This window comes from Athalia rosae, chromosome 7 (assembly GCF_917208135.1).
Source record: "Athalia rosae chromosome 7, iyAthRosa1.1, whole genome shotgun sequence".
NCBI classification, from domain to species: Eukaryota; Metazoa; Arthropoda; class Insecta; order Hymenoptera; family Athaliidae; genus Athalia; species Athalia rosae.
In genome coordinates, this window is record NC_064032.1 from 3,718,193 (window position 1) to 3,730,952 (window position 12,760).

General features: G+C 37.9%; 1 protein-coding gene and 1 long non-coding RNA gene across 2 annotated transcripts in view; one reads left to right on the plus strand and one right to left on the minus strand.

The window, feature by feature from the left end:
* The window catches only part of LOC105683115 (unconventional myosin-IXAa), a 182,197-nt gene that overhangs the window by 117,712 nt on the left and 51,725 nt on the right, over nucleotides 1-12,760 (minus strand). The gene's annotated exons all lie outside the window — the stretch shown is intronic.
* LOC125501933 lies at nucleotides 4,475-9,498 on the plus strand. The gene is made up of 2 exons (XR_007279672.1): nucleotides 4,475-4,768; nucleotides 9,020-9,498. It is a non-coding gene; the product is annotated as an uncharacterized LOC125501933 (long non-coding RNA).

Genomic DNA, 12,760 nt, shown 5'->3' on the forward strand with positions numbered 1-12,760 from the left:
CCAGAAATCACCGTTTCCGACTCGGGACCAAAACGCACGACGAATTTTTACTTCGTTCTACGTCTCTCCAATTTTTCATTTCACGCCTTTTTTTTTTGTCGGAGAAAAAGCTATGTGCAGATTCCTTGCAGGACACGTGTCGAAAATTTTGGCGAGCTTCAATTTCGGTCAGATTTTCGAATCCGACCGGAGTGAAAAAATTCCGATCGAATCCGAGAATCGTCGGTAGAATTACAATGCCGGTGACGACTCGAAATAAGTCCAGAAAAAGAAAAAAAAAAATGGAAGAATAATTTTAGAGCGCACCTACATAATTTTATTTATTTAAATTCGTTTTACGCACCTACCCGGGTGGCTCCTGTCACTATTCTAATCAGGCGTCAACCCGGAGCGTAATAAAATTTAAACATGCTTAAGTGTCCGTACGTGTGATTCTGTACGCAATATTTTTGTATGCCGTATGATTCACTAATCGTCGAATAAACGAGAATCGATATAAAAAAAACGATTAGAAAGAAGAACTAAATCGTTTCAAAGTTTAACCGTTCAATTTTGACCTCGAAAGAAATAGAAATTTCATGCAAAAGAGCCCTGTTTTTTTTCTGTTGGAAAAGAGGGTGATGTACGTTAGGGTGGGTTGAGAGAAATTTTTTTTTTTTTTTTATTCTCTTAGCATGGGGGCAGAATTTGTACCTAATAAAAAAAGAAAATTTTTCAAATGTGGAAAGAATTTTTTACTTGATATTTTGAGGTAGCCCACTCGTTTTTTAAATAAATAATTATTCAAGTGGGGTACTTCAAGCAAAAAATCATAGAAAATATCTAAAAATTGTCGATTGTGATTGTTTTTTACTCGTTCACTGGTCAGAATTTTTTTCCCATTATTTTTGTAATTCAAGTATAAAATCACAAAATGATTTTAAAACTCTTTTTTTGACTTCAAATTGAAGTTGAGTCGAGGAGCCCGAACTTTGCTGGAGTCAGGTAGTCACGGGCGCGCGGTTTGTTGTGGGGCGTCACCTCTGCTGAGCTCCGAAGGTGACGTCTCACAACAAAGCGCTATGCTGCTGGCTACGCTGACTCAAGCAAAGCTCGGGTTCGCTGGTGAATTGAGAAATTGGAATATTTCGACCCATGCATAGATTGCGATGAATCAAAGTGGATCTACGATTAAAACCAATCGATATGTCTTATAACTTTTCTGCTACCAACAGCGAATAATTGATGATTACTGGATCGATTGCACGAGCAGATGATTTGTCTCTCAGATTTGGATTCCTGAGCTGATTATACGTGAGATTACTCTTGAAAATCCAACAAAAAAAAATCGTTTTTGAGCAGAAAATAAATCATTTTTTTTTTAATTGGGTTTAATATGCTTTTCTAACGTATTTTGATCGCAGGAATCCGAATCTGAAAGCCAAAATCATCTACTCGTGCAATCGATCTAGTAATCATCAATTATTCGCTGTTAGGAGCAGAAAAATTATAAGATATATCGATTGGTTTTAGTCGTGGACCCACTTTGAATCGTCGCAATTTATGCATGGGTCGAAATATTCGAATTTCTCAATTCACCAGCGAACCCGAGCTTAGCTGGAGTCAGCGTAGCCAGCAGCGTAGCGCTTTGTTGTGAGACGTCACCTTCGGGGCTGAGCAGAGGTGACGTCCCACAACAAACCGCGCGCCCGTGGCTAACTGACTCCGGCAAAACTCGGGCTCCTCGACTCAACTTCAATTTGAAGTCGAAAAAAGAGTTTTAAAATCATTTTATGATTTTATACTTGAACTACAAGAAAAATGCGAAAAAATGTTGAACAGTGAACGAGTAAAAAACAATCACAATCAACAATTTTTAGATATTTTCTATGACTTTTGACCAAAAAAAAAATTTTTTTTGCCGAAAGTACCCCACTTGAATAATTATTTCTTAAAAAAAACGAGTGGGCCACCTCAAAATATTAAGTAAAAAATTTTTTCCACATTTGAAAAATTTTCTTTTTTTATAAGGTACAAATTCTGCCCCCATGCTAAGAAAATAAAGAAAAAAAAACATTTTCAACCCACCCTAATGTACGTACAGTCTTGAGGAATAATTATCATTTAAATTTTCTTTTTCTCTTTCTTTATTTTTGGTTTGACAGCCGATTTTTCAACGTGAGACGACATAAGTCACAACGGATTTTATTATATATGGTGAGGAAGTTATACCGTACACGTGAAACTATTGAAGGGCGCGTGCCAACTGCGTTCAAAATTGTTTAGTACCGAGAGAAAATCATGCACATCGAATACTAAATATATATGTGCGTATGTACATGTGATACGCTGAATACACATCTGAAATAAATATTTAAATTCCAAGATTCCGGTAGGATTTCCAAAAATTATATTACGCGGAAGAAACTTTTACCCGTCAGACTTTCAACCAAGTCACGTACTTAATTTACGTTCGAACTATCTCGTTGTTTTCCGTATCTATTTTAATTTTTTCTTTTTTTCTTTTACACTTGGAAAGAAAAAATTTCACCCTCTTTCCATCAACTTAATTGATTCCAAACAGAATACGATGAAAAAAATGTTCAACCCTGTTCAAATTAGAATCTACAAGTCCCTGATTTCAAAATTGAAGACCCCAGAAAATCCATGACGGACTCAAAAGCTGGCGGTTCTTCGGCTTCGGAAAGAGAGGAAAGAGAATCGAAAATTTGAAAATTCGAGAGGCTCTCTTTTGCGCTTTTTCTTTCTCTATTCCATTTTCTGCTTTGCACCCATACACTGGAGTATTTTGTTCGAAAAAGTTTTCTCAACAACGTACTCCTCTGCCTCTTATATCCCATTTCGGTCGTAAGCCGGATTCGGTTTTAACTTTTCCCAAAGTCAAATCTATCCTCACCACCTTTTTTTTTTTTTTTTTCTCTCGTTTCTCGTTTCTCTTCTCCCTTGTCCTTTCATTGTCGAAAAATTTAACGCGATTTATACACTGTAACGCATTTCACCGAAGGAAACATGAAAAGAGAGAAAAATTTACTGACCACGAATTCACCCGGAGATCAGTATCCCGATAAACACCCCGTGCGGTACGAGGGGGGGTAGTAGGGAGTAAAAATAAATATTTTGAGAACAAACTATTGTACTCCTATTTTTCTCGCGACGCGAAATCCCGAGCAGATGTCAATTTCGTTGTTCGCCGCCCGCCGCAACGTTTCAGAAAGTCAGAAAACCGCAAATAATTCCACCATTATACGGTCCATCGTCGAACATAGAGACGGTTGAAAGAGAAAAAAAAAGAAAAAAGAGAGAAAAATTCAAAAATAAGAAACGCGCAGAATAGATGGCAGAGAGAGAGAGAAAAAGAATTCTTTGACTTTTGCCGCATCGGGGTGTTCGCGCCGCATCTATGCAGTTCTACGCGAACGACGTTAAGCAGGTGTTAAATTGACACATCCGAAACGGAAACGGCAATTTTTACGTTCCTTTCCCTTTTTTTTTTTTTTTTTTTTTTGTCCCCTATCTCTTTTCCTCCACCCCTGTCAAAGTTCATTCAACACGTCGCTCAGGGGGAATGAAATTTGACGTCTAGATCACGTGTATCGTGGCAGGAAGTCGTTCGATGAGACGGTCACTCGATCCTCTCGGTATTTAAATCCAGTTAATTAAGTACCTATTTGAACCAAAGAACCGTGCCGTATACGAATCGCGATCCATATGTCGCTTGCGGTGGATCGTGTGGATCCTTTTTTTTTTCCCGCCTAGATCTCCCATCCCATCTTCGACGACGCGAGGCGATCCGTCGATCCTTTTTTTTTCCCAACGACGAGGAGAGAAAAAAAAAAAAGAATCCTGACGCGGTTTACGGTGTATCGGATGACTTTCACGTACCAGGTGAAAAAAAAATAAGTGTTCGCCAAATTCGCGAGAGAAAAAAACGTCGCGAACGATTTTCAAAGTTCAGTTTTTGGAATAGAATCTATCGGAATGAAATAAAATGAAAAAAATTCGCTCGCTCTGCGTTAATTTCTTCGATGGAATCGAATCGAATCGTTACAGCTACGCGTATATATTCCGTTGAGCGGATGTTTGACATGGGATCGGTTACCATTTGCTAAGCCCCCGGTGGTCCACGCCACTCCGAAATAGCTGATGCGATATGACAAGTCATCGATACGCCTAACTAACATCGACCACAGTTTTGTAAAGGTTATAGCTTACCGATTTAACAAAAAAAAAAAAACCCTAAAAGAAAAAACGAAATAAGACGGAAAAAGTATAACGAACCATAGGTGATTCTTTTCATCACATGGACGTTGATGAGCGAATTTCGGTATTTTTTTTTTTTGTGACACCAAAAAAGAAAAAAATTAATCTAAAAATAGGGGGGGGTGAGGAGGAAAAGGAGATCGACGATGATAGAAGAAAAGAAAAAAAAAAAAGATCGATCAATATATCGGTTACTGCACACAACGATAATTATAATAACGATATTCGTTGGGGTGTGGAGGAGCGGGGATATCGCCGGCGATATACCTGTACTAGGTTAATTAATAAGAACACCACGACTAAAACTGCAAGTTTTAAACTGGTTTAATATTTATCGAAGTTGACAGTGCGCGGTGAAGGACCGGTGCATACACGCGTGCGAAATATGTCGTTCGGTGTGCCTTGTGTCCCCGACTGATCCACGTACAAGTGCACGGGACACATCGCCGTGTGTATGGGTGCGGTGCAACAGTTGGCAACATTGTTGTCTCTCCTCCGCATACCGCAGGTGTGTGTAGCAATTTAAATTTATTCAATTGGTATATTAAATATCGTTGGCGAATATACCTGTGTAATTAACACCGATTATATTCGTACGTCGTATCACGATCGATACGCGTTGTAGAGGGTATTTTCTCGCCGAATCGGATACCGGCCGATGTAATTCTAACTTCTTCGACGAGTTTTTTTTTTTGTTTTTTTTTTTTTCTTTTCGGAAACGTTTATTCCTTTTCTCGAAACGAGGAACGTCGACGACGTCGGGTAACGACGACCGACGGAATTTGTCGTCAGATATCGGACGACTAGGCGTCGATGACGGTTACAACGATGAGGCGTACGTCCTCAGATCGAGCTGCCCCACGAAACACGAAAAAAAAAATAATACAAAAATAACAATAATTTCGGATTCTGAAGCGGTAGACGTTCGAAGTATGTTAAACAAGGAACTTACCAACGTGATCGCAATGGCAAATGATCGATATGACCCATTCGTTTTATATTGTAAAACACACTATATACTATAACGCTGCGCCCACCATATAAATATAACGTATAGGTCGTATATACATATTGCCAAAGCATTTAACGATGGAAAGTACCTACACGCGTGTTATTTAAACGTTTTCTCAGAATGACAAACACGATCGCGTATATACCGAGCGTACGTATAAAATACAAAAATGAACTTCTATAAAATAAATAAAAAAATCTATGCATACCCAAATATTTTTTCATAACTAGCTACGTTAAATATCAATGCGTATGAGTTTTGAAGAAGAAAAAAGTCGTCGACCAATCGCCATAAAGTTGGCAACGAACGCACCGATTAATTAAATGCTGGCAGAAGACAAAGAAAAAAAAAAAAAAACATTACGACGATGTTGTAAATTATTACGCCATATCGAATTAATTATCGAATATCTCTCCGTTCGATTTGATTCGGTGGCTACATTATATATATTTATCTATAATCTTTTACAAGAAATTAGAAGCGAATCACACGTGTAATATAATTGAAAAATGACTCCTTTATATTTGAATAAATTTGATTTCGTTCTTTTTCTTTTTTTTCATTTTTTCCCTCCATCCATCTTCGGTATTAGTAGGAGAAAAAAAAATGCCATAAACTACGAGATGGCGTACAGCGATATAAATGTGAAAACGTTCGCGAAAATTCACGAATCTGATCGTTCCAACGAAAAACACGTTGCGGAGATTTAGATTCGAAATCATTGTTTTTTTTTTTTTTTTTTTTTTCTTTCAAAGTAGAAAAATATATAGTTCAGGGTTGATACTCGCAGACGTATAATACGGAGAGAAGCTTGCGTGCAACGTGTTATGTATAATTAACCACTATGTAGACGTATACGTATATAATAATATCCGAGCGTAGACGATGATGATGACGATGATAATGATCCGTTAAATATATAAATCGGTATAATCCTACCGTCAGTTTTAATAGCGGTAAGATTTAGTGGGATACACGGTACGATCGTTACGTAAAAGATGATCAGCTGTTGAACTGCTTAAATATGAAGTTAGGCGAGCGGTTAAAGTCAAACGAAATTCGTCCGTCTGTACCTCCTCTACCTACCCACCTATACCCGTAACGACATCGTTTCGTTTACTATAACGACTCTTTTATGAGCTTGATTTTTAACCTTCGAAAAACTACCGATCTCAAACAGATACCACGTACGTACGTAAGTTTCCTTCCTCCATCGCCGCGACGTTCAATCGCCAACTCGCTTTGTAATTTATATCTAATACTCAATTATTGCCTCATATACGACCTGTATTACTTCCAATATGCGTAGGTGGTCCTCGTTATCGAGGAGTTATTTTTTTTTTTTGTTTTTTTTTTTATTTTAATTTCAATTTTCACGTTCTCGTAAATTCGGTTCCGAAGATTTTTCACGAGATTTTCAAATAAATTGTGGAATTTCCTTCGGGGTCCATAGCGAAAAAAGGACTGGGGGGTTTCGGAATTTTTTTATTTGATTTTTTTTCCCCAGTCGAGTGGGTGTTTGTATATACGTTACAGTTACACGGTGGGGTGTTGGTCTCAATAAACATGGCGGTTTTTTTTAACGAAACGGTATACGTATAAGTGTGTGTGTATATGTATATATAGGTTGGTTATATACCATAAACGGCGTTTATAACCTTCAGCGGGATAATATTCACCGAAGCTGAGGCCACTAAAAGGTTACCGTTTTATAGGTAATAACTCATTTGGGAATTAGGCTGTTTAACAAAAGGCTTTAGCCCTCGATAAGAATCTCAACGCGAACGAAGGATCGCCGTTATATACCTCCTACCACCCTCCCTCCCAACACCCTCTAAAAAAAATTCAAAAAAACTATCAGCTACTTATTACATCCGTACCTAGCCGCATCGCCGTAAAAACGAAAAAAATCCCAAAAGCTTTGTAAAATCGCTTCAAATTCGATTCTCATTTCTCACAAGTCCGCGAGGAAAGTGCGGGTCCATCGAAACGATGAGGAGAGAAGAGTTTTCTCGTAATTTCTGATCCGAGAATGACGAGGAATCGAATTGAGAAATTTGAGTCGAATTAAAAAGCTCGCAAAAAAATGCTTAAGTTAGGATGATTCGTTCGGATTTTAAATAGTCCTTCCCATGGCGCCCCACGGGGTAAAGGAGCTTTATTAACCGTCGATTGTTTGTCCAACATTCTCGAATGGTAAGAGACCGCGGCGAAAGAAAAAAAAGGGAATAAAGAAAAATGAAAAAGAAAAAAAAAGAGAAAAAGTATCTCATAAAAAAGTAAAGTCCAAAAGATTTACCGCCCATATTCCGCGTCGTGACCCGGCGGTCCAGCAGTTTTCCCCTTCTTATTCCACCCACGCCGACATGTCGTATTTACGTATAAATGTGGGTAAAAAAAAGTGTGACTCAAAATTCGAGGGGATAAAAGAAAAAAAAAAAAAAAAAATAGTCGAGAGAAACTCAAATCTAATTTTTTCTAGTATTTCTCTTTGATTTTTCTGAGCAAGATTTTATGAGACAATATTGTCAATTACAGATATTCCAGCGAGGCGATGATATGGTGATAATAATCGATCGTTATAAAAACCAAAATCTCATAAAAGAAAAAAAAACTGGACAAATTGAGTTCGACATCCCAAAGAAATGAGGGTATTATACGTTGTAACTATACGTAGAGAGGTACGTGTACGATATCCATTTACAGAAATTAAATCTCTCGAAGCAATAATATGAATATTCCATTCATTTTTTTTTATTCTTCTAATAAAACGCACAATGACAGTCAAATAATATTAGGCCCACGGATACACGTATACATCGCGTGTGGTTTTAACCGAATGTAATTAATGCTCTCCGTATCAAATTTCTATCTGTACAATAACGATCGCGCCTTTTCACGCATGTACGTGAAGTATTAGTTGTTAATTTTTTTATTTTCTGTATTAAGTTTTTTCTTTTTTTTTCATTCTCCTCTTAGTTTCGTCGTTAACAATGACACCATATTCCGTTCACGTTCTACTTCGAATGATCGGTGGACAATCCAAAAGTCGGACGTATGTATTTGTATACATATGTCTTACCCCGCGCAATGTGCGTTTCACATAATTTTATGGACTATAATCAGTAACTCGATTATGGTCGGATAAATTTTCCGTATACAATACACACGTGATATACGATATTAGAAATGTTAGTTTCTATGCGGACGGGTTGTGTGGGAGCTAGGTGGTGACGTCGTTAGAAAATTCACGATCATTTCGAGGCTGAACGCATCCGAGATAATTAAAAAGCATAGAATATGAGAAAAAAAGATGAAACGAATGAAGAAAAAAAAACAACTCTGAACCTATATATGTATATATAGTGTCATAATTTATAATTTAATAACAGTTTAAAGGCCCTATTAAACATCGAATGGTTTCCGAAACACCGTGATATTTATTACTACCAGTTATCCGGTGGGTCTCATCTCTTCGACACCGTAAAATGAAGAAGAGAAAAAAAAAAAAAAGTCAGAGAAATAAAAAGCGACGAAACAAAATAAAAATTTTGAAGAAGAAAAAACTCGAAGTATGTATACCTTCTCCTCCTCTTCACCGATCTACGCTTTTTTAATATTCAAATTTTTTCCCCACCCCCCCTTTCAATGCGGATAAATAAATTCGATGAAATAAAAAATCGATCCCTCTTCCTCTAATCATTTTTTTTTTTTTGTTAACTTGCAGTTTCCTTTTTTTTTTTGTAGTGTGATATTCGAGAAGACGAAGATGAAAGAGAAGGAGGATAAGAAGAACAAGAGGACGAGGTGAGGAGCGCATGAAAATAATCATCGGTTAATTACGGCTTCCCATGATCACGTTGGTTTACCGAAGAGGAGCCCTCGCGCGTTGAAGGGTGCAGTAAACGAGAATAAGAAAAACGAGTATGGTTACAGAGGAAGATAAAGGGGAGGGAGCAGCCGAAGAAGAAGAATAAGAAAAAAGAAAAAAAAAGGAGGAAGAACGAAGAAGAGGAGAATGAGAACAAAAATCGTGGGTATCCGCGGAGAGAGATGCTCCGGAGCATCCCGCAGGAGCAGCTCGGGAGCAGTAATAATAATATCGGTGCATCAGGGGAGAAAATAATGTCGACCGTATAGCGGTGCTACGTGGTAGTTTGAGAAGAAGAGAGGTGAAACCGAAAGACCGCGAAGAGAAAGAGGGAGAAGAAAAAACGAGATGAACCGAAAAAAAAAAAAAGAGAGGAGAGGAGAAGAGAAAGAGAGAGAGAGAGGGAAACAAATGAGCGAGATGAGTTACGACATCACGTAAATCTTGGGCTAATGGCCGCCTAAACGCAAAACCTTTCGAGACCCAAACCAATCCTGACTACAACCGAGAAATTTAATAATACAGCTAATAGGCTTGTGTTAGCCTATTACCATCTTTTAACAGATCGAAATACTTAAACCAACCCCCTCCCCCCCCATCCCCGCCACACCCCCCCTCCCCTGTTCGCCCCCTTTACCCATCAGCCTTCGCCTATAATGCCTGGGATTCCTATATATAATATTATATGTAATTCCTCGCATGAACCAGAAGCGTCGTAAATATATATTTTCATATTATGTGCAACGTAGTATATATGAGAAAAAAAAAATCTATACATCATATACCTCCGCGTCCCAAAAAATTTAAACTTCCAAAAATCATCGGCTCCCGTACGCCCTACGTTATAATTTACACAACAACTGCCGAAAGTTTTTATTTTTTCATCGCCATCAAAATTATACCGACAATCTCCGTTTCCGGTTTTCACCGTATAGAGATGATATAAACGTTTTGAATGAGACGAGAACGTTTCGAAATTATTTATTTCTGTATTCGATTTTTTCTATACCACGGCGAGTAAATAATTGTTAATACAAAATATGTACGTACAATATTAAACGATGATCGACGCCGACCCTCGGTATATATATATATATTCACGCATAATGTAATCGTAGATTATAATTTTATTGCGAGAAAATGTTGAACGTTTATAGCTCTTGAAAAGGGCCCCTATTGACCGGCTCCGAAATGAAATTATAGTCAAACAAGGCAATAAAAATTATTACCAGACAGTTTTCACGCTTTACCACACGTATATAATGTACCCATACCTCCTATACACCTACCTTTGTATCGAGTGACGACTGACTATACACAGTGTAAAAGTTGGCTCGGGTTATGGTAATTGGGTAGTTATAAAATATAAGTTATTAATAGGATGAAATTTAATATCCTCAAGGACTAAATATCGGCGTACTCAATTTTGCGAACGAAGAAAAAGAGAGGGGAAGGGAAAAAAGAGAAAAAAAAAAAAAAACTTCGAAGAAATTTATCACTCGGAGTGACGAAAAATGAGAAGAGACGAACTTCGTTAGAAACGAAACGCAAATTTTCTCGTCATTCCCGCGATGTGCAACGCGTCGATTGGTCCGTTGTAATTTTTTTTCTACCGCTTCCCCACCTCGTCGAAAATTTCTTCGCGAATGAAAAAAAATGAAATTGAATAAGAAGAGAGAAAACGGAAGAAAAACAATTTCGTATTCTTAAGTGTGAAGTATATTACAGCGCGCGTACAGTGAAGTCCGATGCTGCAGGTGCTCCGTATGAATATAATTATAATAAACTAACAAGAGTCTCGTGGGCCGTAAACGGCGTTACACGGAATTTCAAAGAGTTAAAGTGTAATGATAATGATAATATACGGTGGTTTTTTGAAAAAAAAAAAAAAAAATAACATAAAAATTATATATGTATCGAAATAAAAACGATAATAAAATTAAATTAACGAGGATGTTACAGTGCGAACGTAGCCGAGAAATTATTGCCCACCAGGTATTACGAAATTATTCAACTTATTAAACACAATATATATTGATTATTATTTATTACTTATTATACGTTCATTCTCCGTCTCGTCCCCGTGGTATCCGAGAAGGAAAAAACCAATTTTTCAGGAACCCCATCGACTTTGTACAAAAATATTTTTTGTTTCTATCGAAATTGAAAAAAGAGGGGAAGAAAGCTTTTTTTTTTTTTGCCAGACAGACTCGACGATCGAAATTGTACCTTAATGAGGATGAGATGTAATTTCTGGTCTCGTAGGCGTTTCGAGGCGACTGCAAATGATCTTTGATCCGGCGTACGGACATTACGTGGCGGTGTAGAATACGAGTGAGAAAATATCACCTCGGGTTATGTATCGACCGGTAATGGCGTAGATCCTATTATTACTTATATTTATATTTATTGCTATGTCCACTCCTGAACGTGTGCATAAATAACACTTATGTACACCGTAATTGCCCGTTATCCCTTGGTGAAATGTTAATACAATAATTCAACGCTCCGAAACGATCATCCGGTGTATCGACGCGCGCGATCCCCGCGATCCTCAAAAATATAAGTCTTCGTTATTCTCGAGTTTTTTTCGCTCCGATCGGTGACTCGAAATAAAAAGAAGAAAAAGAAGAAGAAGAATAAGAAAAAAGCCTACGAATCCATACAATGAAATAAGTGCGAAAATGTGAAGTTAACGAGAGAGAGATTGACTGCATTGAAAATGATCCCGAGGTACTTGAGTTTATGAAAAGTAAGTTTCCCACCGGTTTCCTTTTGAAAGAAAATCATAAAAAGGTCTTTAAGAGTCGACAATAACTCTGAAATCTACACCGGGGATCTTGTGCCGAGGGGTTTTTCCGTGTAACCGAACAGAGAGAAAAAAAAAAAGAGAGAAAAAAAAAAAAAGGAAAATCTTGAACAAGTGAGCATAATACGTGAGCCGGTGGTGAGGGGGGGAGGAAAAAAGTGGACTCGGTTATAAGCCGTCCCTTAGCGCGGAATGATCTCTTCAATGTGGTGCGAAAAATTGGCAGGTTGACTTTTTCCGAAACGTACGCCCCGGGTAGGTACGTAAAAAAAGTTTTAAACGAAAAGGAATGAGAATCTATATGTTCACATAATTTGGACAAAAGGAGGCGTCGAACTCGTGAATTTCGTGCCAACCCCCGAATACTCGCGGAGCGATCCATCCCGCACGGGGTTTGAATGCAAACAAATTTTCTATGGAAGAAAATTTTTTCTTCTCATTTTCGAACGAACGCGCGCCGCTCCGGGGTACCTCCATTATATCTTATTTCGAGGATCTAATTTTTCAGGAAATGGTCATCGAATTGGCTACATGAAGACGTCAAAAACCGTCGTCCGGACCAATTCATTTGGAAAATGTGTCGCATTCAGCATTATTGTGCGACGAAAATGAAACTCGAAAAATCGGCGGGGGTCCCGGTGAAGTGAGTCGATAATAGAATTTCCATTCAATGGCAAACGAATTTTCAATGAAGAAACTCGAAGCCACGCGACAACGAAATGTTCGACATCGAGAAACGGTGGTGAAGGAAGAGAAAAAGAACACTGGAAAAAATTTCCTATCAGCAAATCGTTGCCGAATATTCGGA